Here is a 22,355-nt window from a genome sequence, read left to right as displayed (position 1 = left end):
TGATGCAATCCAACCATCTCATCCTCTGTCGTCTCCTTCCCCTCCTGCCTTCAGTCTTTCCCAGCATCGGGGTCTTTTCTAAGGAGTCTGCTTTTCTCATCAGGTGGCCAAAGTAGTGGAACTTCAGCTACAGCACCAGTCCTTCCAATGACTATTCAGGGCTGATCTCCTTTAGGATGGACTGGTTGGATCTCCTTGCAGTCCAAGGGACTCTCAAGAGTCTTCTCCAACACCGCAGTTCAAAAGCATCAATTCTTCGGTGCTCAGCCTTTCTTATTGTCCAACTCTCACATCCATACATGACCACTGGAAAAACCATAGCTTTAATTAGACGGACCTTTGTAGGCAAAGTGATATCTCTGCTTTTTAATATGCTGTCTAGGTTTGTTGTTTCTTGTCTTCCAGGGTGGCCTGTTACCACCCCTTCAAATCACACTCTAGGTGGATATGTGCCCCAAGTCAGCCCTGAGTATCACAGGCTCCCCTCCACCAGCATGGAGACTCCTTGACGGATGAGACCAGCTTTTCGTCCTTACTCCTCTGTTTCTAGCATGAGACAGAGGGCCTGGTGGCTAGTAGGTGCTCTTAGGAAATTAATAATTCAACTAATTACTGCTTGCTCTATGCTGTGCTGTGCTGTCTCTCAGTCATGTCTGACTCTGTGCGACCCCATAGACTGTGGCCCGCCAGGCTCCTCTGTCCATGGCGTTCTCCAGGCAAGAATACTGGAGTGGGTTGCCACGCCCGCCTCCAGGGATCTTCCCAACCCAGGGGTCGAAACTGTGCCTCTAAAGTCTCCTGCAGGAAACAAATAAATTAACAAGTAAGTATCACCCTTAGTACCAGAGACTCTCGCAGCTAAGAGGGAATATCTTCTAAGGAATCCTTAGAAGTCATCTCTTCCGGCCCTTATTCTATAGTTGAAGAAACTGATATCCCTAGAGAATGGAGTGGTTTGCCGAAGGTTATGCTCAGAATTAGTCATGAGGGTGCTTTATCACTACTCTTCCCACAATAATACCTATAGCCCTGGGGTACTTATCCAGCCAGCATGGCTTGTTTTCAGCTGTACACTAATACTATACTATATCGTAAAGCAGCTTCTTCAGCTAAGCAAATACTGGATGCAGGCACTGTTGTTAACCCATAATTATAATACCAACAAGCATATTATAAATACATGTATAATAGCATTAGCTCCAAGCACAGAAATGTTCAAATGTCCGAAGGATTTTTAATCTTGGTAGAATTGCTTTAACAACCAGGTTATGCCGGGGTTTTTCCCTTCGGTATTTCTTACATTTTATGAGAGCTTCCCCAACACAGAATATTTTTGGGGGGCGGGGGGGACTCCCCATTAAGTTCTTTGAAAGCTCAAAAGAAATCACATCTATTCCCTTCTGAAATTGGCTTATTCTCCAGGGAACAGTGGAAGGTTTGTTTTGCTAGAAGAAGGATGAATGATCCTCCACAAACTTCTGGCCTTTTGATGGTAAAAACTGAAGAGGGATAATTGGTTTGGCCACTGGAGTATTGAATTGGTCTGCAGAGAGCCTGAGGGGTCCTCTCTAACCCATCCGTTCCAATGTTCTTACTTACACAATTGCCAAATCCATATAAAGGAGAGATCAGGTGATATAACTTTAGAGAAAGGAGAGATCAGGTGATATAACTTTAGGAGTAACAAATTAGCCCTTATGTCCAAAAAGATTATCTCTCTTATTTTCCCCAGTAACTAAATTCCACAATAAGATTTTCATAATTTGCATTCAAGTTTTGGCCATACCTTCCAGTCCACAAAATATCATGATGTGTGAAAGAAAGTTGGATGTTGAGGGTGGGCAAGAGAACAGCTTTAAGCCAGACAGTGACTGAGTATATATTCAAGTTTTGCTGTTGTTAGATATGAAACTATGGGTACATCACATCAGCCTTTACTTCCTAAGCTTGTGAAAAATGGAAATGCTATGATGTTCACCTCATAGAAATGTTGTGACAACTGCAAACACAGCAGTGCATGTAAAATGATCAACACGGTTTCTAGCTCAACAAATAGTAGCTATTGTAACCCTGTTCATTATCTCTCTCCATCTTCCTATTTTGCCAAATTGAGAAAAGAAGCATTCAAAACTCCAAACTCCATCTGTATATCAGAGGCTTCGATGTCCTCTGAACCTTAGAGCTGAACCCATTTGTCAGATATTTCCCAGTCTTGTGGACAACCTGAGGACAAGACCTTTTGAGAAGCAGCTAAAATGTTAAAGGGTATGTGGCGTGCCTTGATTGGTGAGAAGGTCTCTGAAAGCAGGGGTGGGAAGCTTTCCAGACATATTTCAAAAACAAAAATCGACATTATCAACCTTGCTCAACCTTACTGGTTTTGCTAAGGGTCTGCTCAGGCTGCCTATGATTATTTTCTAATTTTTCAAGCCAATCAAGGATCAGTTAAACTAATCCATGATCCATTATTGAAGCAAAAAAAAAATCAGTAGATGTACGACATTGAGTTTATGCCTAGAGAGACTGCTTATCTTTCAGATTCTTTCAATTACTATTGATTAAACGGGACTAGGAGCAACACTAGTAAAGAATAGTGTTCAGGTAAAGAATCCCCCTGCCAGTGCAGGAGACATAAGAGACACAGGTTCAGTCCCTGGGTTGGGAAGATACCCTGGAGAAGGAAATGGCAATCCACTCCAGGATCCAGGAGCCTGGGAAATCCCACGGACACAGGAGCCTGGAGGGCTACAGTCCATGGAGTCGCAGGAGCTGAACACAACTTAGCAACTAAGCCACTACCAAACAGGACTAGAGCGCAGTTAAGTCCACTGCGTGCCAGGCACGGGGCTGCCGTCTGGGAACACCACGACGAACGTGACCTGTACCCTGCCCGCACAGATGTCACCGCAAACGACGAGACAGACCGTGAACGAGTCACTGCCCTGTAACGGGGGAGCGCTGCAAAGAGATGGAACAGAGGAAGTGCCGTGAGAATGAGAACGCTCCTGTCTCCTGAGCTCTTCCGGGAGACTGGCGACTCTGGAGTGTGTCTAGGTGAATGGGAAACTCTCCGCAATTAAGAAGGAGGAAATTCACTACATATAGGAAGAGAAAGAAGAAGAACTGTCAGAACAGGCTGGGCAGCCACAGTGAAGACCCAAGCTCTGGAGTCAGGTTGCCTCTGTGTGACCCTAACTAACTGTGTGACCTGAGGAAAATCACTTACTGTCACCTTGCCTCAGTTTCTTCATCTGCAAAATGGGAGCAAAAAGTATCTGCTTCATAGAGTTATTAAGAGATAGAAAGTACTCAGAGTAGAGTCTAGCCAAAGAAAACACTTACTAATGTAAGCCTTTATTATTAGCAATGTGGTGGTTTAGTCGCTAAGTCACATCTGACTCTTTCGACCCAACGAACTGTAGCCCACCAGGCTCCTCTGTCCAGGGCATTCTCCAGGCAAGAATACTGGAGTGGGTCACCATTTCCTCCTCCAGGGGATCTTCCCAACCCAGGGATCAAACCCACAGCTCTTCTGTCTCTGGCATTGCAGGCAGATTCTTTATCACTGAGCCACCAGGGAAGACCCAGATTATTAGCAAATAAGCATGCAATATAGTCTGAATCCAAAGCATTTTACTCTGAATAAACAAGTGAAAGCAACAAGTTAAATAAGTTTCTTAAAGGTTCCATTTACTTATCTAAATAGTCTGCATGTTTGCTTGACTGGCAGTACCTAGTAATATTTAAATAATATGTGTGTATACTGGAAAAAACAAAAACAAGAACCCTAGTATCTTTTGTTGTGTTGCCCATAAATCCTCAAGGAGTGACATAGGGGCTTCCCTGGCAGTCTAGTGGTTAAGACTCCCTGCTGCCAATGCAGTGTAGGCCCAGGTTCAATATCTGGTGAGGGAACTAAGATCCTGCATACACATGGCTTGGCCAAAAGGGAAAAACAAAGAAGGAGTGAGGTAAATGGTCGTAAGCAAGCCTATTCCAGCTCTAGGTCTCAGTTTTTTTATCTATAAAAGGAGAAGGCTGTACTGTTTTATCCTGAATGCTCTTTCAGCTCTCACTTTCTGTGCTCTATTACTGGCTATATTCATGATTGTAGAAAGAAGGCAAGCCCAAAATTTATGGAAATTAAATGTAAGTTCCAAGAGTAAAGACAGGGAAAAAGAAAGGAAAAAAACAAACCCTGAATGGTAGATTAACTTTTGATTTCTAGGGTTTTACATAGATTACTCTATAACTACCTGTTCAGCAATTAAATATGGAATTTATTGCACTGACTCAACAAGTTGGAAATGGTACCGGTGAATGGATTGATTGCAGTCCTCGGTCAGCAAGCAAGCGCTGTTTCGGATCACAGACTTGGGCAAAGAACCAAGGCAAGCAGCAGGAAGGCCGGTGTGCCTCCAGGAAGGAGACTGTGGGAGTGGGTCGAACCGGCTCATGTCCAGGAGGCTGCAGTCAGAGGCGAGCCAGGGCTGCGGTTCCGGCTGAGGGAGTGGTGGCTCAGAGCCCACGAGGTCACAGAGGCGAGGTGGCAGATACAGAGGGGTGTGTCACTGCAAGTGAGCAGAGCACACGGACAAGAGAACAGACCGCGAACAGAAGACAAAGCCAGCTAGTGAGAGGGAAAGTCGCTCAGTCGTGTCAGACTCTTTGCGGCTCCATGGACTATACAGTCTGGGGAATTCTCCAGGCCGGAATACTGGAGTGGGTAGCCTTTCCCTTCTCCAGGGGATCGAACCCCGGTCTCTTGCATTGTGGGCAGATTCTTTACCAGCTGAGCCACCAGGGAAGCTGGCTAGAGTGGGAAACAAAAGAGAAACGGTAACTCCAAAGAAGCGCTGATTCTGAAGCACACCCCAGGCCCCTTTGCCAGCTGCAGGCCTATAATCAAAGGCAACAACACAATGGCATCTAGACAAAGTATGTGGGTTGAAAAACAGGGACAGACCTTCAACGTTTCCCGGTCAAGGGTGAGGTGTGTCTGGTGAGATCATTTAGAAAAGGCAGCAAGCAGGACCTAGGGGGTGAGATGGCTACAGCCAAAAACAGAACAGGCCTGGGGAATGCACGGAGGCCAAAGGAACAAGAACCAGAAGTGGGCTAGAGGCTGTGTGGATAAAGGTTTAAATCGAAAAGCTATGACTTTAAGAACATTCATTTACTTGTTCATTCATTATATGCCATAAATATCAACTAAGCAACCTCCATGTACAAGGCATAGTTAATCCAATAGCAACACAGACCTACATTGTCATCACGGGACATTGAGAATCGGATTCCTTTTGACATGGGAGGATTCAGACCAAGGTAGGAAAAAAGATAATAGGAAATTATAATGTAATGTGATAAGTGTCTTAATTCAAGTTCACAAACAGGGCTTGGGTAATCTAATCCAAACCGGCAACACTCAGCTGATTCTGAAGGATGAACACTAAACTGAGTTGGTCAGACAAGGAGCCTGGTGGGAGGAGCTGGAGAGGATGGACAGAAGATTGGAAGAAAAGTGTCCTAACGTTGCGTTCGTGCAAGCTCAGTTGCTCAGTTGTGTCTGACTCTTTTTGACCCCAAGAGCTATAGCCCGCCGGCTCCTCCACCCATAGGATTTCCTAGGCAAGAATACTGAGGTGGGTTACCATTTCCTTCTCCAGTCCTAATGTTGCAGATGGCAGCAAATTTCAAAGAGGAGAGGCACACATTCTAAGAACCATAAATAGAAAAGTAATAAAATTGACTCGTATTCTGTAATTAAATAATTCAACAGAAATACAAGGAGAAATAGTCAAATCTACGATTATCCTGGGAGAGTCCAACTCACCCCTCTTCAGTAATTAATAGAACTTTAAAAATCAGTGAGAATATATATAATTTGAACAACAAGATTAAGAAACTGACTAAGGGACATAAATAGAACTCTTCACTCAAACACTGAAGAAGATATACTAGTTTGATGCACACAGAGAATGTTTACAATTGGTCATATCCTGCCTCATGAAGGAAGTCTCAACAACTGTCAAATGATTGAAATAAACAGAATACTTTCTCTGAGCACAGTGCAATTATGCTAGAAATCACTAATAAAAGTTTAAATCTCTATATAGTGCAGGTTGGATCCCTAGGTTGGGAAGATCCCCTAGAGGAGGGAATGGCAACCCACTCCAGTATTCTTGCCTGGAGAATCCCATGGACAGAGGAGCCTAGTGGGCTATGGTCCACAGGGTCGCAAAGAGTCAGACATGACTGAAGTGACTTCACACACACACACACAGCACATGTACTGTATGGAAAGTTAAAAAAAAAAATCTAAGTAATTCATGGGTTAGTAAAAAGAAAACAGTGGAAATTATAAAATACTTAAAAACTGAAATGATAATGAAAGTATTACATATAAATCTAGCAGGATACAGGGCTTCCCAGGTGGCGCCAGTGTTAGAGAATCTGCCAGCCAATGCAGGAAACACAAGAGAGGTGAGTTTGATCCCTGGTTGGGAAGATCCCCTGGGGGAGAAAGTGGCTACCACTCCAGTATTCTTACCTGGAAAATTCCATGGACAGAAGAGCCTGACAGGCTACAGTCTATGGGGCCACAAAGAGTCAGACTTGACTGAGCAAATATTTGGAAAGACTATAGCCTTAAATGCTATATTAGCAAAGAAGAAAGACTGAAAGTTAATGAGTTAAGCACCTATTTCAAAATTTAGAGCAGGAATAGCAGAAAACAGCAACTGAAAGTAGAAGGAGGAAAATAAAGAATATACATTTAATGAAATAGAAAACAAATGTAAAATAGAAATAAATCAGTCAAGTGCAAAATTGGTCCTTTAAAAAAGTTTGTTAAATTGATAAATATCTAATGAGATTGCCCCCAAAACAGGGAAAAGGAACCGAAAGATGTATTTGTAATGAAAAATGAGATGTCAGTACAGATCTTATAGACATTAGAAAGATGAGTATAATATAACTTCATGTAAAAGATTTGAAATTTTTTATGGAAAAACTGACACTAAAAGAAATAGAAAACTTGAATAAGTCCTATAACTATAAATGAAGTTGAATGTGTAATTTAAAACCTTCCCCTGGAACTTCCCTGGTTCTTCAGTGGCTGAGACTCCGTGCTCCCAAAGCAGGGGGCCCAGGTTCACTCCCAGGTCAGGAACCTGGATCCCACATGCTCAACTAAAAGATCTATCATACCTCAGCTAAAGATCAAAGAACCCACGTGCCGCAGCTAAGACTTGGTGCAGCCTAACAAATAAGTATTTAAGCAAAAAACCTTCCCCCAAAGAAAACCCCAAGCTGAACTGGCCTTCCCCGTGAATTCTATCAACATGTAAGAAGGAAATAAAATCAGTTTCATGCAAACTCTCCCAGGTAACTGGAAAGAAAGGACATTCCTCAGCTTCACATATGAGGCTATCATAACTTTGCACAAAAACCTGTCGAGGATATTACACGAAACGATATAGTTTAAAAATTACAGGGACTTCCCTGGAGGTCTGGCGGTTAAGGATCTGCCTACCAACGCAGGGGACACAGGTTCCATCCCTGATGGTAGAACTAAGATCCCACCTGCCAAGGGGCAACTAAGCCCCAGCACCACAGCTACAGAGCCCCCAAACTCTGGAGCCCGAGAGCCACAACCAGAGAGAGACCCACGCACTGCAATGAAAGATCCTGTGTGCCAGGGCCCCAGAGACAAATAAATAAGTGAAAAGTGTTAGTCGCTCAGTCGTGTCCAATTCTTAGCAACCCCATGGACTATAACCCACCTGGCTCCTCTGTCCATGGGATTCTCCAGGCAAGAATACTGGGGTGGGTAGTCATTCACTTCTCTAGGGGATCTTCCCTGACCCAGGGATCAAACCCGGGTCTCCTGCTTTGCAGGCAGATTCTTTACCATCTGAGGCACCAAGGAAGCCAATTAAAAAATAATAATAACATATTTTTTAAATCCCAAATTAAATATTGCCAAAGTGATTCCAAAAATTTAATGCATTAATTAATACATTATGACCAATTTGAGTGTTTACCATGAATGTAAAATTGGTTTGCTAGAATACAGTGTTATTTTAGCATGCTAACAAAATAAAGGAGGAAAATTATTTTAATCAAAGCATTGAAGTGTTTGATAAAAATTAACCCATGCAAAAATATTTGATAGAAAATGTTTAGCTTTCCCTTTGAAATCAGAGATGAAGAAAGATGCCTGCTCTTGGCACTTGTATGCAACAGCGTCCAGGAGTGGGAGATGGTCTGAGGGAGCTGGAAAGACAAGAAGTTACAGTTTGAGGGTGATCCTTCTTTTTTCTTTTTATTTCTTAATTAATTAGTTTACTTATTTATTTTTGGCTGTGCTGGGTCTTTGTTGCTATGAGTGGGAGCTACATACACTTCCTTGCAGTGCGCCGGCTTCTCATTGTGATGGCTTTTCTTATTGCAGCCCACCCCCCCACACACACCCCCACACACACACCCATCCCCCACATACACACACCCACCCTACACACACACACACCCCATGCACCCCCCACCACACACAGACTCCCCACCCCCCACCCGACCCTCCGAGCTCTGAGCACAGGCTCAGTAGTTGCAGCTCACGGCTTTCTTGCCTCATTGCCATGTGGGATCTTCCCGCACCAGGATTTGAACCCACATCTCCTGCACTGGCAGGTGGATTCTTTACCACTGAGCCACCAGGGAAACTCTTTCTTTTTTCTTACTTTATTTTGCAGGGGGCAGCACCACACAGATTTGGGGATTCCAGCTCCCCTACCAGGGACTGAACCCCAGGCCCTCGGTGAATGCTCAGAGTCCCAACCACGGGACTGCCAGGGAACTCCTGAAAGTGGTGTTTCTGATAAGCATCTCTAGTCCCAGGGATGGCAGAGTTTAGGCGGACCACCGGAACAGGTGGCTGAGAGAGAAAGGAGGTGACGGCTGTGGGAGTTCAGGGTGATGTGACCTTGGGCTGGAGTTGTATACGGGCTATTCACATGGGCCCCGAGGTCCCTCGGGCTGGAGTTGTATACAGACTATTCACATGGGCCCTGAGGTCCCTCCAGATGACAAGATGGGAGAGTAGACCCATGCCAAAGCCTTCAGTGAACACAGAAGGGTGGCCATGACTTGAGTAGATGGTACAGAGGGGAAAAGGTAACACACCCAAGTGGCACACCTTCAGCAAGCTTAAGGAGTATTATACTAAGAGATTGTATAATAATTCGGAAAAGCCAGTGGTAACAAGAACCAGCAGAACACAGCTCTCAAGTCTTTGTTATGCAGGGTTTGCATGGACAAACCACCTCCACCCACCACAGCTCTAGAGGGAGCCTGTCATTAAACAAGGAGGTGAAGGGTTTGCGTCAGACAATGTATACAGAGCACCTTCTTACTCTGTCTGGCTCCCAGAAAAGGTCGAGTGAGTGTCAGCTAGAGGCTCTGTGGATCTACAGGGGAGAGGGGTCATGACGAGTATGTCCGGGGAAGGGGCTCCCACCAGTGGGAGGATGAGAATACGCTGGGCTCAGGTGGTGAGCCTGAGCGGGATGTGAGGTCTGTGGAATCATCTGGCCTAAGCTGGTTCTTGCAAGTTCAAACTCTTTTGGGATAACGTCTGGGAAAGTGACATTGGCTCAAGTTCTCCAAGGAGCTTGTGAGGCCTGTGCGTTTAGTGGTCACTGGGTTCTATCGTGACCAGTTCCAGGGTATCACTTACATTTTTTTTTTCATTTGTGTTTCCATTAACAACATCCCGACTTGGGCCCCCATGATTTCCATCCTGAAAAACAGACAATCCCAGCTGTTTTTTCTGCCTCCAGGTCGTTTCTTATTCACTACTTGACAGTTCATCTTCTGTCATTTCCCTTCTCAAAGCTCTTCAGTGCCTCCCAACTAAAGTTAAACCTCCTCACTTAAGGATCAAGACCCTCTACCATGCTCTGATAATGTTTTAATTCCTGTTTCCTGTGATGTCACCAGTTCCCACTTGTGGTTCCCCAGTTGGCTGTGTTCTTTTGTTTCCTCCCTGCCTTTGTTCTTACCGTTCCTCGCCCCTGGCTCTGATTCCTTCTTGTCAAAACCCCCCTGTTCTTGTCAGGTTTGCTTTGGACACTAGCAAGCTCCCCCCTTATCCATCATGCACAGCCAGGGATGGTGTTGGAAACGTGTAGCCACTGCCACACACAGGCACTGTCCAATCAGGACAGACTCTGGCCTGGGTAGAGGAGGGCCTCTGGGTCCCTGCCATGCTGGAGTGCGGGGTCTCTGGGTTCCCGGGGAGGGAGCCAAGGCAGGTGGGGAGGAAAGGAGAGTGGGGTGCTTGGAGGAGCAGGATTTCACCATTCTCACTGTGGACACAGCAGTTTGTGTGCTGTGCTTAGTCCCACAGTCGTGTCTGACTGTTTCTGACTGTGGCCCCCGCAGTGAGTGTGCTTAGTCACTCAGTCGTGTCTGACTGTCTCTGACTGTGGCCGACTGTATCTGACTGTGGACACAGCAGTTTGTGTGCTGTGCTTAGTCACTCAGTCATGTCTGACTGTTTGTGACTGTGGCCGACTGTTTCTGACTGTGGACACAGCAGTTTGTGTGCTGTGCTTAGTCACTCAGTTGTGTCTGACTGTCTCTGACTGTGGACACAGCAGTTTGTGTGCTGTGCTTAGTTGCACAGTCATGTCCGACTGTTTCTGACTGTGGCCCACTGTTTCTGCCTATGGCTGACTGTGACTGTGGCTGACTGTTTCTGACTGTGGCCGACTGTATCTGACTGTGGCCCCAGCAGTGCGTGTGCTGTGCTTAGTCACTCAGTCATGTCCGACTGTTTCTGACTGTGGCCCCAGCAGTGCGTGTGCCATGCTTAGTCAGTCGTGTCTGACTGTCTGTGACTGTGGACACAGCAGTTTTTGTGCTGTGCTTAGTCACTCAGTCATGTCCGACTGTTTGTGACTGTGGCCCACTGTTTCTGACTGGCTGACTGTTTGTGGCTGTAGCTGACTGTTTCTGACTGTGGCTGACTGTATCTGACTGTGGCCGACTGTGACTGTGGCCGACTGTTTCTGGCTGTGGCCGGCTGTATCTGACTGTGGCCTCAGCAGTGCGTGTGCCATGCTTAGTTGCTCAGTTGTGTCCGACTGTTTGTGACCCCCATGGACAGTAGCCTGCCAGACTCCTCTGTGCATGGGATTCTACAGGCAGTAATACTGGAGTAGGTAGCCTATCCCTTCTCCAGGGAATCTTCCTGATCCAGGAATTGAACCCAGGTCTCCTGCATTGCAGGCAGATTCCTTCCCAGCTGAGCCACCAGGGAAGCCCACAGCAGTAAATACCACCGGGCGTTAGTTCCTCGGACACCCTCACGCAATCCGTGTCTTTTGGCAACTTGGAAGTCAGCATCTAACCCATTCTGCTTTGCGTATAAGTGGTGTCCACTCCCGCCCCCACCCACAACAGGAGGATAAGCTCCTTCGAGACTGTCCCCCTCGTCGCTGTGCGGCTCTGCTACATCTGGCACATCACAGACACTCAACAAACGTTTGCCCCTTGGCAACCAGCAAGCGGAGACTGTTAACTTTCAAATGTCCACAGAGTAGGGTTCCTAAGGACAAAAAGGAAGCGATAAGTAATTCTTAATGAATGCCTGCCCTGTACACGTTATTTCATATATATATATTCTGGCAGTATATATATATATATTTCATATATATATTCATATATATATTCTGGCAGTACATCTAAGAGGTTGGTTTTCTTAGTCCCATTTTACAAATGGGTAAATCAAGGCTTAGACTTATTCAGTTGGTCCAGGACCACCCAGCTGGAAGTGGCAGAGGGGAAACAGCCATCCTGTTTGTCTCTAAGTTCATTGTCTCTTTTTCAGAATTTTGTGGGCAGTCATTTTGTTTATTCTATGGTTCAAATCAGAGATTATATGGACTTTACATTATTAATCTAGGTGGCTTTTTTCAAAATGTGCTTTCAAAATTTTAAAAAAAATGTCTCCTACTGGACTGGTAACCTAAATGAGCCTTAATAACAGATTCTATGGAAAGATCCCTTGTGTTCAGTCTTTTCAATTACTTGACCACCATTTTCTCTTTCACCAACTCAGTTACATTTGATAGAGTTCTTTTGAGAGAGATCTCTTTCTGAATCTTTGCAAAAGGCAGAATTTCAGCACAGTCAAAAAGTATAAGGGGAAACCATTTTAATTTTTTAATTCAGGCCATTATTAGCTCCCCCTTGCATCAGCTTCTTCTAATTATGCAGAAGTGCACACATCTGACAGAGTGCCTGGCCCTGACTCATGACTTACTAATGAGATCATATTTTTCATTACAATTCCAAAATCCCATCAATCTTTTCTTAATTATTTTTAAGTGAATTTGCTGCTTTAGAAAGGGAAAGGGCGCATGTGGCCCTAGCAAGAACTAGGAAAGTTTCATGCGATTTCAATTTCAGAAACTTTGTTGGCGAGAAGGCCTGTAACCATTGCCAATGTTAATAAATCAGATTTTGATGTCTAGGAACGGGTTTAATGCCATGCACCGCTCCCCCCCTCCACCCCCCATATACCAGAACTCACTCTCAGACTCAGTGAATCAGACCTTCAAGCACTGCCACAGCAAAGCTCCTTCCAAGTGTCTCTGCCAACACGTATCCTAGTCATGGGTACAGCCGGGGAAACGCTCGCAGAGCCTGACAGTGGATACTAGCTGTAACGCAGACTCGGGCTCCTGGGCACCAGCTCTGCCAGACTTCACCCTTTAGCTGCCAGACATGAAGAAGCTCCCGGATGGGGCCTGGAGGGGGCCAGACCAGACAGATTTTTGAGAAGGTGTGGGTCGCAGCAGCAGCTATTTTAATGACTGCTGGAGGGGTATTTGAATAATTTAATCTGCAGTGTGGTTCCGGCGCCTACCAGGGCCTGGCAGCCCAGGCCCCGCAGCAGAGGCTGCCCCAAAACCTGGATCAGGGGCCCCTTTCCAGGCATGTTGTTCCACCACATCCAACACCCCGGATGGGACTTCATTAACAGTTGCAGCCTGGAAACTGCCCCCAGCTATCCTCCACCCCTTTGCATTTCGTCAGCTGCCATATAAGCTGGTCCTCTACCCCTAGTCCTTGCCCAGCATGTTCAGAAAATACCCACTTGTCTGAGGTTTACATAAATGAGGGGAAAACCCAAGGTGGCTGGGGAATCTCCTCTTCCTTATGAACTTTCATATGTTCCCCCGTGAGACCTAGGTCCTCAGAAATGAAACTCCAGTTGTCTGATTACAAATTTAAAAGGTCTGTAAAGCAAGCGACCATGCTGGGAGAGCTGGTCCTCTCCAGTGGGCGGCGCGCGCCCAAAAAAAAAAAAAAAAAAGGTCTGTAAAGTAGATGTTTGATATCAGTGCCATGTCATATAGCCCTTGGAGGCTTAAACCCCTTGAGAAGGCGACTGAAGGAGGACATGAACAGTCTGGACGGGAAGGGACCCCACGGTCATGAGTTTCCGGTGAGGTTGCCCCTTGGTTCAGGCAGAGAGGACACCTCCCTCCATCCACAGACAGCGTCGCCCAGGCCTGACCAGCCTCTCTTTTCCCATCTGCTCCAACAGCAGTCCTTTGCCTTTAACGGGAGCAGTTTCCTTTTTATTATTACTCGTATTTTTTGGCGGTGGACTATCTCTAGTCGCGGTGAGCAGGAGCCCCTCTCTAGTTGCGCTGCGCGGGTGGCTGGTGGAGGGGGTTTCTCTTGCCATGGGGCACAGGCTGTAGGCGCTTGGGCTTCAGCAGCTGTGACGCGTGGCTTTAGTTTCTCCGAAGCACGTGGGGATCTTCCCAGATCAGGCATCGCACCCGTGTGCCCCGCATTGCAAGGCGAATTCTGAACCACTGGACCACCAGGGAAGCCCCAGTTTCCTTTCTTAAGCGAGTCGGTCTTATCTACTGGATTTCGTGCCTGGGCTGCGGCTGAGCCGTCTGCCTCACTCCCGCCCCACTCTGTGCTCGGTACTCTTTTGAGACGTGTCCTGGGCTGGTAGGGACCAGAGCCCTAACAAAGAGGCCGGCCCGGGTCTGCTCGGGGGGAGTGTGGCTGAAGACCCCCAGTGACGTCAGGGCCATCCCCTCAGACTCCAGTGCCCGGCCAGCCTCCAAGTCTTTTCTGCCCCCCATCCAGGCACTGTAATAACGAAGTCAGCTGGAAAAGAAACACTGAAGAAAGGCTGAAGGAGCGGCCAGGGCCAGGAAGGAGAGCGCAGCAGCCCGGCACAAAGGACCATTGTGCTGGGCCCCGCGGCCGCGGGCAGACTTGGCACCCCGATCAGCTGGGCCCGGGATGATGCGCGTTCTCTGGAGGGAGACCCTGGGATCCCAGCTGAATAAAGGACGGCTTGGGGTGGGGGTGGGAGGTGCTAGGGGGGCTGTCAGGAGGGTCAGGGGCCAGGCAGAGGAGAGGGAGGCCTGAGCACAGAGCCCCTGTCTCTGCTCCCTCACCACCCGGGGTCAGCCAGGGTCCCATCACCTTGGCAGCTGTCTACAGGAAGAGCGATTTTCCCAATGACTCGTCCACGAGTGTGAAAAGCGTGTTCTTGCAGGAAGGAGGGGAAAAGGAAAGGAACTGGCCCTCCGTTGCCGCTGGGGTCCATTGTGAGGCCATGACTGCCGGGCTTAAGCATCCTTTGAATGAATGTATAAGGAAAGGAGGAAGACCACGGAAGAAAGGATGGTGGGAGGTGCGGGGTGGGGGTGTCAGATGGAGGGATTCTTTTTTACTTGGTGAATAGTAGCGCCTCCTTCTCAGCTTCCTGGTTTGGGGACCTGCTCCCTGTCTGCCTCCTGCTCATTTCTGGGGGAGATAACTCAGAGCCAGGACTGTCCTCTGAAAGCAACGGTAATTGTTCAGAACAAAATTTACTGAGGAATCAAGAGAATCTGGGAGTCCAGGGCCCAGGTAGGCTTTGAACCTGAGCTCCCCTCGCTTGTGATGGCTCCTCAGCCCCTCACCTGGCAGGTGGGTGCATGGGGTGACATCCAGCCTACCCTGCCCTTTCCAGGGAAAAACCCAGTTCATCCTGGACCAATGATTTGCCCCCAAGTTGGGGGAGGGGGAGACTGGGACGAGCCCCCAAAAAAGAAGTGTTTAAAGAGGGAATGAGCTGGCACTGGTAAATGGAGAAAGGTTCCAGCAGCTTAATCCATCTTGAACAGAATCATTAATCAGGTGCAAAACTCCTAAAAGGAGCAAAATTAGGACCAGTGCCTTCGAAGGGCAGCCTGCCCATTTCCCCCGCTGGCGTTTTCATGTCCAGATCCTTGGTGTCTTTGTATCAGGGCTGGTCCCAGCCAGCCCAGTCAGGAGCCACCTGTTCTTGCCCCCTCCCACCTCCCTGACCTCGGAAGTGAGAGGAGAAATGATGGGAAGCCCAGACAGCTGCTATGAACCCCTCCCCCACAAAACAAGCCGCCAGATTCTAGGAACTGGGCCAGGCCCTGGCAGACGAGTTACTCTCTGTGAAAAATGCTTCTGTAAGCACATTAACTCTTTCCTTCACTCAGTACCTCTCTTGTTTAATAGAAGACACAATCAAGGCTGGAAGGGACATCATAGATTCAAACCTTGCCCTTCCCTTGTTGTTCTGCCCAAGGTCATGACATGGCTTATCTGCAGAATCATGGGAGCCAGCCTCCAAAGTGGTCTCCAGCGATTCCTGCCACCCAGGGTCCACAGTCTTGGAGCCTCCTCTCAGAGTGAATAGGGCTGGCCTGTGAAATTGGTAAAACACTGCAGAAGTGACCATGTGTGACTTCCAAGGCTAGATGACAAAAGACATGCAGATCTCTCTCCTCTCTGCATTGAGAGGGGGGAGGTCAGCTGTCATGTCGCAAGGGTGCTCAAGCAGCCCTGTGGCAAGGTCCGTGAGGTGGAACTTGAGCCTTCCCACCAACAGCCAGCGCCAGTCTCTCAGCCAGGTCGGGGGAGCTGCCTGGGAAGACCCTCCAGCCCCAGTCAAACCTTCAGACGAGTGCAGCCCCAGCTAATATATCTTGAGGTCTCAATCCAGAACCACCCAGCTAGACACTGCTGAGCTCCTGGCCCACTGAAACTCCTGGCTTACGTTAACAAGTGTTTATTGTAGTGTCAAAGAGAAACATAGCCGCACATTCATTAAAGGCAACAAGTCAGATTTCATGCAGACTGCTGCAGCAGGGGAGCAAGATAAACAGCTCAGCTCCACTCCGTGCAGAGAGATGGGGTTTTCAGGGAAGAGGAGAGAGGAGGAACTATTGAGGGCCTAGGCAGATTCAGAGAAGTAGAAACTTACAAAAAGAGGGAAATGAGCTGTTTTCTGAGAAATGTTAGACAAGGTACTAGGTGTTGGGTGAAGGCAAACCTCACACAGAAAATTCTTTCAGCAACCTGAGCTTTCCCAAGCAGAAACTCAGGAGGGCCAGGGCTCAGGCCAAGGGCACAGTTGTTATAAACCAGGCTTGTATTTGTTCCAGTGTCAGTGTGAGGAGCTGGTTTTGTCCCAAACTGTGCCAAGGTTTTGCTTTTCTCGTAGGTCACACCTGAGATCTGGGGTCAAGAAGTCTCAGAGACGCATGACTGAAGTCAGTCAAGGAGGGAGTCTTTGTCATTAATTCTCACCACTGTGAGTTCTGGGAGAGTTTGGTCTGCAGCAAGACGACTCTACCCAGGAAAGATGCAAAGCCAGATTTCCAGGGCCCATGTTGTGTGCTTCAGTCCAAACATGCAAGACAGTTGGGGATCATCACCTTTCCATACACTCATTCTCACAATCACTCAGGGCCCAGTAGATAATCCAATACATTTCTCAACCTGGCAGTCCTCATAGGGTCCTTCCTCACAGTGAACTCCTTCCCAGATGAAATCCCCCCAAGGCGGTGCATATTCCTGTGAGTGGCATGCAAGTGTCATCAAAGCCAACACATAACCAACTTGCTGAGCACTTCCACGTGTCATGCAGGCACTGATGGTGCAGAAATGCACGTCCCTACCCCCAGTGATCAGCATTCTGGAACCCAGTGAAAACTTCCCCTTTAGACGAGGTTTCAGAGTAGGAATCAGGGTCTGCCAAATGCAACGTGAGTTTATCCATCAAACTATTTTGTCCCAGCTGAGCCGAGGGGCCCTCAAGGGAACACTCACAGCCAGAAACACTTAATTTACTTACTTCATGTTTTAACTGTGGGGCAGAACAGAGGCCAGAACCATCATAATCATACACAATTGAGACATGAGATGTTCACAACACAGACACCAAGTGGACTTTGTCTTCTTTCTTTTATTTTTAATTTTATTTCTGTCCGGCTGGGCTCGGTCTTCACTGCTGTGCAGGCTTTCTCTAGTCGCGGTGAGTGGGAGCTACTCTCTAGTTTCAGCGCTCTGGCTTCTCGCTCTCTGCAAGTGGCTTCTCTGGTTGTGGAGCACAGGGCCTAGGCACATGGACTCCGTAGTGGCAGTTCCTGGGCTCTAGAGCACGGGCTCAGTGGCATGTGGGATCTTCCTGATCAGGGGTCACACCTGTGTCTCCTGACTGGCAGGCGGTTTCTTCACCACTGAGCCACCAGGGAAGCCCTATCTTCTTTCTTAAGTGAAGACATTGCAGACAGGTGTGCACCTGCCCCTAGACCAGCTGAACATCCGTCCTTAAGCGTCCACGTTCAGGGTGGAGTGACATTCAGGGTGGCTACTACTGCAGCTTGAGAATGCAGGTCCTCAACAAGACTGAGCAAGGACCATTTCCTCTGGGAGCCCCCTTCAGCCTCTTCCAGCAGAATTAAGTGTCCACTCCACCGAGCTTCAGGTCCTTGTCATACCTCCCCATCTCCAGTCGAATGAACCTCTGGTTTCAAGGACTCTGTTGTCCACCCTGGTGCCTAGAATAGCAACTGGTAGATAGTAAGCCCTTAACAGTGAGTATGTGATGAATGAACAGGATGAGTGAATGAATGAATAACAAAACATGTACAGGCTGACAGCCAGTCATCCTTGAAGTAAACTCTAAACAAGTAGGCAGCTTCAAGGGCAGTTCACAAGTTATCAGAGTGATGGTCTAAGACCATTCCTTAAATTTGGACTGTGTTTTCCCCAAAGGAAAAATGTAGTAAAACTGTGGGAAACATGATGGTCAACCCACTAATTCTGTTAATTCACAATGTACCATGATGCTGGGAAAGACCGACAGCAGGAGGAGAAGGGGGTGACAGAGGATGAGATGGTTGGATGGCATCACCAACTCAACGGACATGAATTTGAGCATGCTCCAGGAGATAGTGAAGGACAGCAAAGCCTGGCATGCTGCAGTTCTTGGGGACGTGACCTAGCGATTGAATAACAACAAACAAAAACCGTGTACCTTGAAAGTACACTGCTTCAACAACGCATAATCTCCACTTTTAGTCCAGGTTCTGAACAACAGATACTCACAGATGAACTCCATTCATTTATTAATTAATTTAGCAAAAATGAAGAAGGCATCAGTTATTCATAGGGAACACCTACTGTTTGCCAGGGTCTAAGAGATAGATGGTGGTGACAGAGAGATGAAAAGCGAAGCTCTACCCCAAGGTAAAGCTTTACCCCACCATCCATTGGGGAGAACCCAGGTGTCAAATAAAGCACGAGAGTGAGCATGGGGTACCCCAAGCAGAGAGGCCCCTGAGCCTGAGAGTCAGGAAAGTTTTCCTGGAGAAGACGAAGCTTAAGAAAAGCGGGCAGAGGAAACAGTATTTTAAAAGACACAGGTAAAAGAGAGTTCAAGATTCAGAACAAGGCTTAAGAGTCAACAGACCTGGGCTTCCTATAATGCCTCTATGCCTTCCAGCTGTGCTGGCTGTGGGTCCTTAGCACTCCCAAATTCACCTTCCCATCTGTAAAGGGGGTGACCTCAACCTCAAGGGGGTGTGAGTGCTCGAGCCAAGATGGCACGTGGAAATGCTGGGGCGGCCCCTGACACAAGCCCTGCACCTGGTGGGCTTCAGGGCCGGAACGGCACACGGGCCATCTTCTGGGCAAAGGGCCACCCCGCTGCACAGGACTCAGGGCAGTGGAGGCCAGGTTGGTGCCCAGAGCGATCGGCGTCACGGGAAGAGAAGCGCAGAGGTGGGGCCAGCAGGCGGCAGACAGGAAAGCAGCCTGGGAAACGGAAGAACCTGGAAGGTTACACGGTGAAAATAAGCGAGCCGTGAGCCCATCGCCTGAAAAAGGAAGCCGGGAAAACAGAGGAAAGCTCTGTGCGTTTTGGTCCAAAACCCAAAGCAGAGACACCAAGGAAACTACTGTTCTAGCTGCTTCTAATTTCAACTTTCCTGCACCTTTATTTTAGGTGCAAATTACCCAAGTGAATGGCCATTTTTCTCAGAGCTGTAGATAATATGCCAGAAGTGAAAGAATTAAACTTTGAAGATGAAAGATTTAATTAATTTTTAAGATTCCCAAATGGGCTTTTAAAAATGAAATGGCTCAAAAGTACATTTACATCACAGTCAGATCTCAAAAAAAAAAAAAAAAAAAAAATGGATTATAAAGGGTGCTTGCCTGTCTGCAGCTCACTGTTTGGAGTCGGGCTTAGCCTCACCATCCAAGAACTGTAAAATTCACTAGTAGCTGCTTTGGTCACTTTCTTAAAAATGAAAATGTCCAGTTCCACTGTGAAGACATATGTGAAGATACATGGATATATATATGTAAATATAGAATTGGTACAGGATGACATGGTTTGATGGCATCACTGACTCAATGGACATGAGTTTGAGCAAGCTCTGGGAGATGGTGGAGGACAGAGAAGCCTGGAGTGCTACAGTTCATGGGGTTGCAAAGAGTCCGAACGTGTTGACATGTATGAACTGGGGGCACTAACTGTCCCTACTCCAGAGAGTTGCTATGAGGAGTAACAGCATGCAGTAACTATAAGCAATAATGATAAAACTAGGCTTGTCAGTCTTGCCTCGCAAGTATCTCCTGAATCCAGCGTGTGTGGCTTGGGTCCCAGGGGGAAGGAGTGGTCCAGAGAGCAATATAGGGCATCCCCAGGCCAAAACTGTCGGCACTCTCACACCAAGACGGTGTTTGTCTTTTCCACCATCACTCCCTCCCAAGTGTGCAGCAGAGCCTTCCAGAGGTAGCGTGGCAGGAGGTATTGCAGCAGATCAAATGAGAAGCGGACAAGGATTCTACTGTCTCCTAACAACCCAGGCATTGAAGAGATTTATGAAAATATAAAATAAAGTCACTTGTCACTAAATTTTGCTTGGTTTGGGAAAACACAGCTATTACTTTTCATAAAAATTATCTTACTAGGGACTTCCCTGGTGGTCCAGTGGCCAAGACCCAATGCGGGGGGTACAAGTTCAGTCTTGGGTCAGGGAACTAGATCCCACGTAGGACAACTAAGATCCGGAGCAGAGGAAGGAAGAGAGGACCTTTTTTTTTTTTTTTTTTAATTTAACTTAACTCTGTAATGGGTTTATTGTTGTTCATTTGAAATCAGTTAGAAAGAAAGTGAAAGTGAAATTGCTCCGTCGTGTCCGACTCTTGGCAACCCCATGGACTGTAGCCGGCCAGGCTCCTCTGTCCATGGATTCCCCAGGCAAGAGTGCTGGAGTGGGTTGCCATTTCCTTCTCCAGGGGAATCTTCCCGACCCAGGGATCGAACTGTGTCTCCTGCATTACAAGCAGATGCTTTATAAAGATCTATTTTGCGGGGGGGTGGTTTAATTTCTAATTTGATAAATCGTATCGCTAAAACCCACATAAGCAAGTCATTAGGGTCTCGGTAAGCACGACCAGGGAACTGGAGCCGGCCCCACCTCCGCCCTCGGTCCGTGTGGTCACCCCCTCCCGAGCCCGCCCCACCCAAGGTCCACTCTGACCCCCTCACCCCACCCTCCGGAAACATCTAAGGAGCCGCTCTGAACCAGACATGGTGTTAGGCAAAGGAAATGCAAACGGTCACAGTCTCTCCCTCCTGGATCTCACATGAGGAATATTACAGGCAAAAACAAGTCAGACAAAAGCGTTGCAAGTGGAAGAAGTGTCCCCACCTCCGTCAGCACAGTCCCTCGCCCTGGCCGCTCTCTTCTCATCCCTTGTCCTCAATGACCACAACCCAGAGCTCCTCGATTTCTCCGGTGTCCACTCCTTCTGTAACTTCTCAAGGCACACTGACCTCCTCTCCCCCTTTCGTGCAGTAACGAAAAAACACCAGGAAATAAGCCTCCACTGAAAAACTCGGCTACAGACACGGGGAGGCGTTGCCGAGGGCAGCCTGGAGTGTCCAGGCCCTCCTCGGAAAAGGTGGTGCTGGGCCCGCTCCGCTGGAGCGCTGTGCGCCCTCCACCCTCTAGGTGCAAGTATTTTTTTTTAATTGAAGTATATTTGATTTACAAGGTTGTGTTAGTTCCAGGCAGACAGCAAAGTGATTCAGTCATACATACATATGTATCTTTTTTTTCAGATTCTTTTCCGTTATAGATTATTACAAAATATTGAGTACAGTTCCCTGGGATGTACAGTAGGTTCTTGTTACTTACCTATTTTATATATAGTAATTTACGTCTATTAATCTCAAGCTCCTAATTTACCCCTCCTTCAGTTTCCACTGTGGTAACCATAAGTGTGTTTTCTAGGTCTGCGGAGGATCTGTTTCTGTTTTGTATATAAGTTTATTTGTATCTTGTTTTTTAGACTCCACTTGTAGGCAGTATTGTACACTATTTGTCTTTGGCTTGCTTCACTTAGTGTGATAATCTCTGGGTCCACACATGTTGCTGCAAATGGCGTTATTTCATTCTTCTTAATAGCTGAGTTATATTTCCTTGTATGAATCTCCCACATCTTCTTGACCCATTCATCTGTTGATGGATATTTAGGTTGCTTCTAGCAGGTGTTTATTTGACTTGGCAATTTTAAGGGAACGATTAGGCTGTTTAGACTCTGGATCCCTCCTGCCTGGGTGTGAATCTCAACCTTACCCCTTACAAGCTGTGTGAGCTTGGTCAAGTCCCTTCACTCTCTCTTCTTCGCTTTCTCATCTGTAAAATTGCAGCAACTACAGAATCTTTCTGACTGGATTGTTGCTAACATTAAATTAGCTAGTAAAAGAAAAATTATTTAAGACACTACTTGCCACACAGTAATGACGATTTATCATCATCATCATTAGGATAATGTCCTCTCCAAAAAGAAAACAAAATTTTACACACACAAATATGTATTTGCCTCTGTCCTGAATTCCACCTAAAGCTGTAATCTATATGTTTACTAGACACACAATTATACACTAGTTACCTTCAACTTTGATAGCATTCTCTCATATATGTTTTAAATAT

The 22,355-nt window shown here is 47.1% G+C and overlaps 2 long non-coding RNA genes across 2 annotated transcripts in view; both read right to left on the bottom strand.

The window, feature by feature from the left end:
• Positions 1-8,041: 8,041 nt before the first annotated feature.
• LOC133072967 (uncharacterized) lies at positions 8,042-12,827 on the bottom strand. Its single transcript, XR_009696829.1, has 3 exons — positions 12,596-12,827; positions 9,734-9,796; positions 8,042-8,277 (listed from the first exon to the last, which is right to left on the bottom strand). It is a non-coding gene; the product is annotated as an uncharacterized LOC133072967 (long non-coding RNA).
• Positions 12,828-17,900: 5,073 nt separating this feature from the next.
• Positions 17,901-22,355, bottom strand: part of LOC133072658 (uncharacterized) — a 43,508-nt gene continuing 39,053 nt past the window's right edge. The window contains exon 3 of the long non-coding RNA XR_009696788.1: positions 17,901-17,915. This is a non-coding gene — a long non-coding RNA (uncharacterized LOC133072658). The remainder of the gene's footprint in view (positions 17,916-22,355) is intronic.

This window comes from Dama dama, chromosome 18 (genome assembly GCF_033118175.1).
Source record: "Dama dama isolate Ldn47 chromosome 18, ASM3311817v1, whole genome shotgun sequence".
NCBI classification, from domain to species: domain Eukaryota; kingdom Metazoa; phylum Chordata; class Mammalia; order Artiodactyla; family Cervidae; genus Dama; species Dama dama.
The sequence above is the reverse complement of the archived record's forward strand: the minus strand, read 5'-3'. Positions and strand labels throughout refer to the sequence as shown.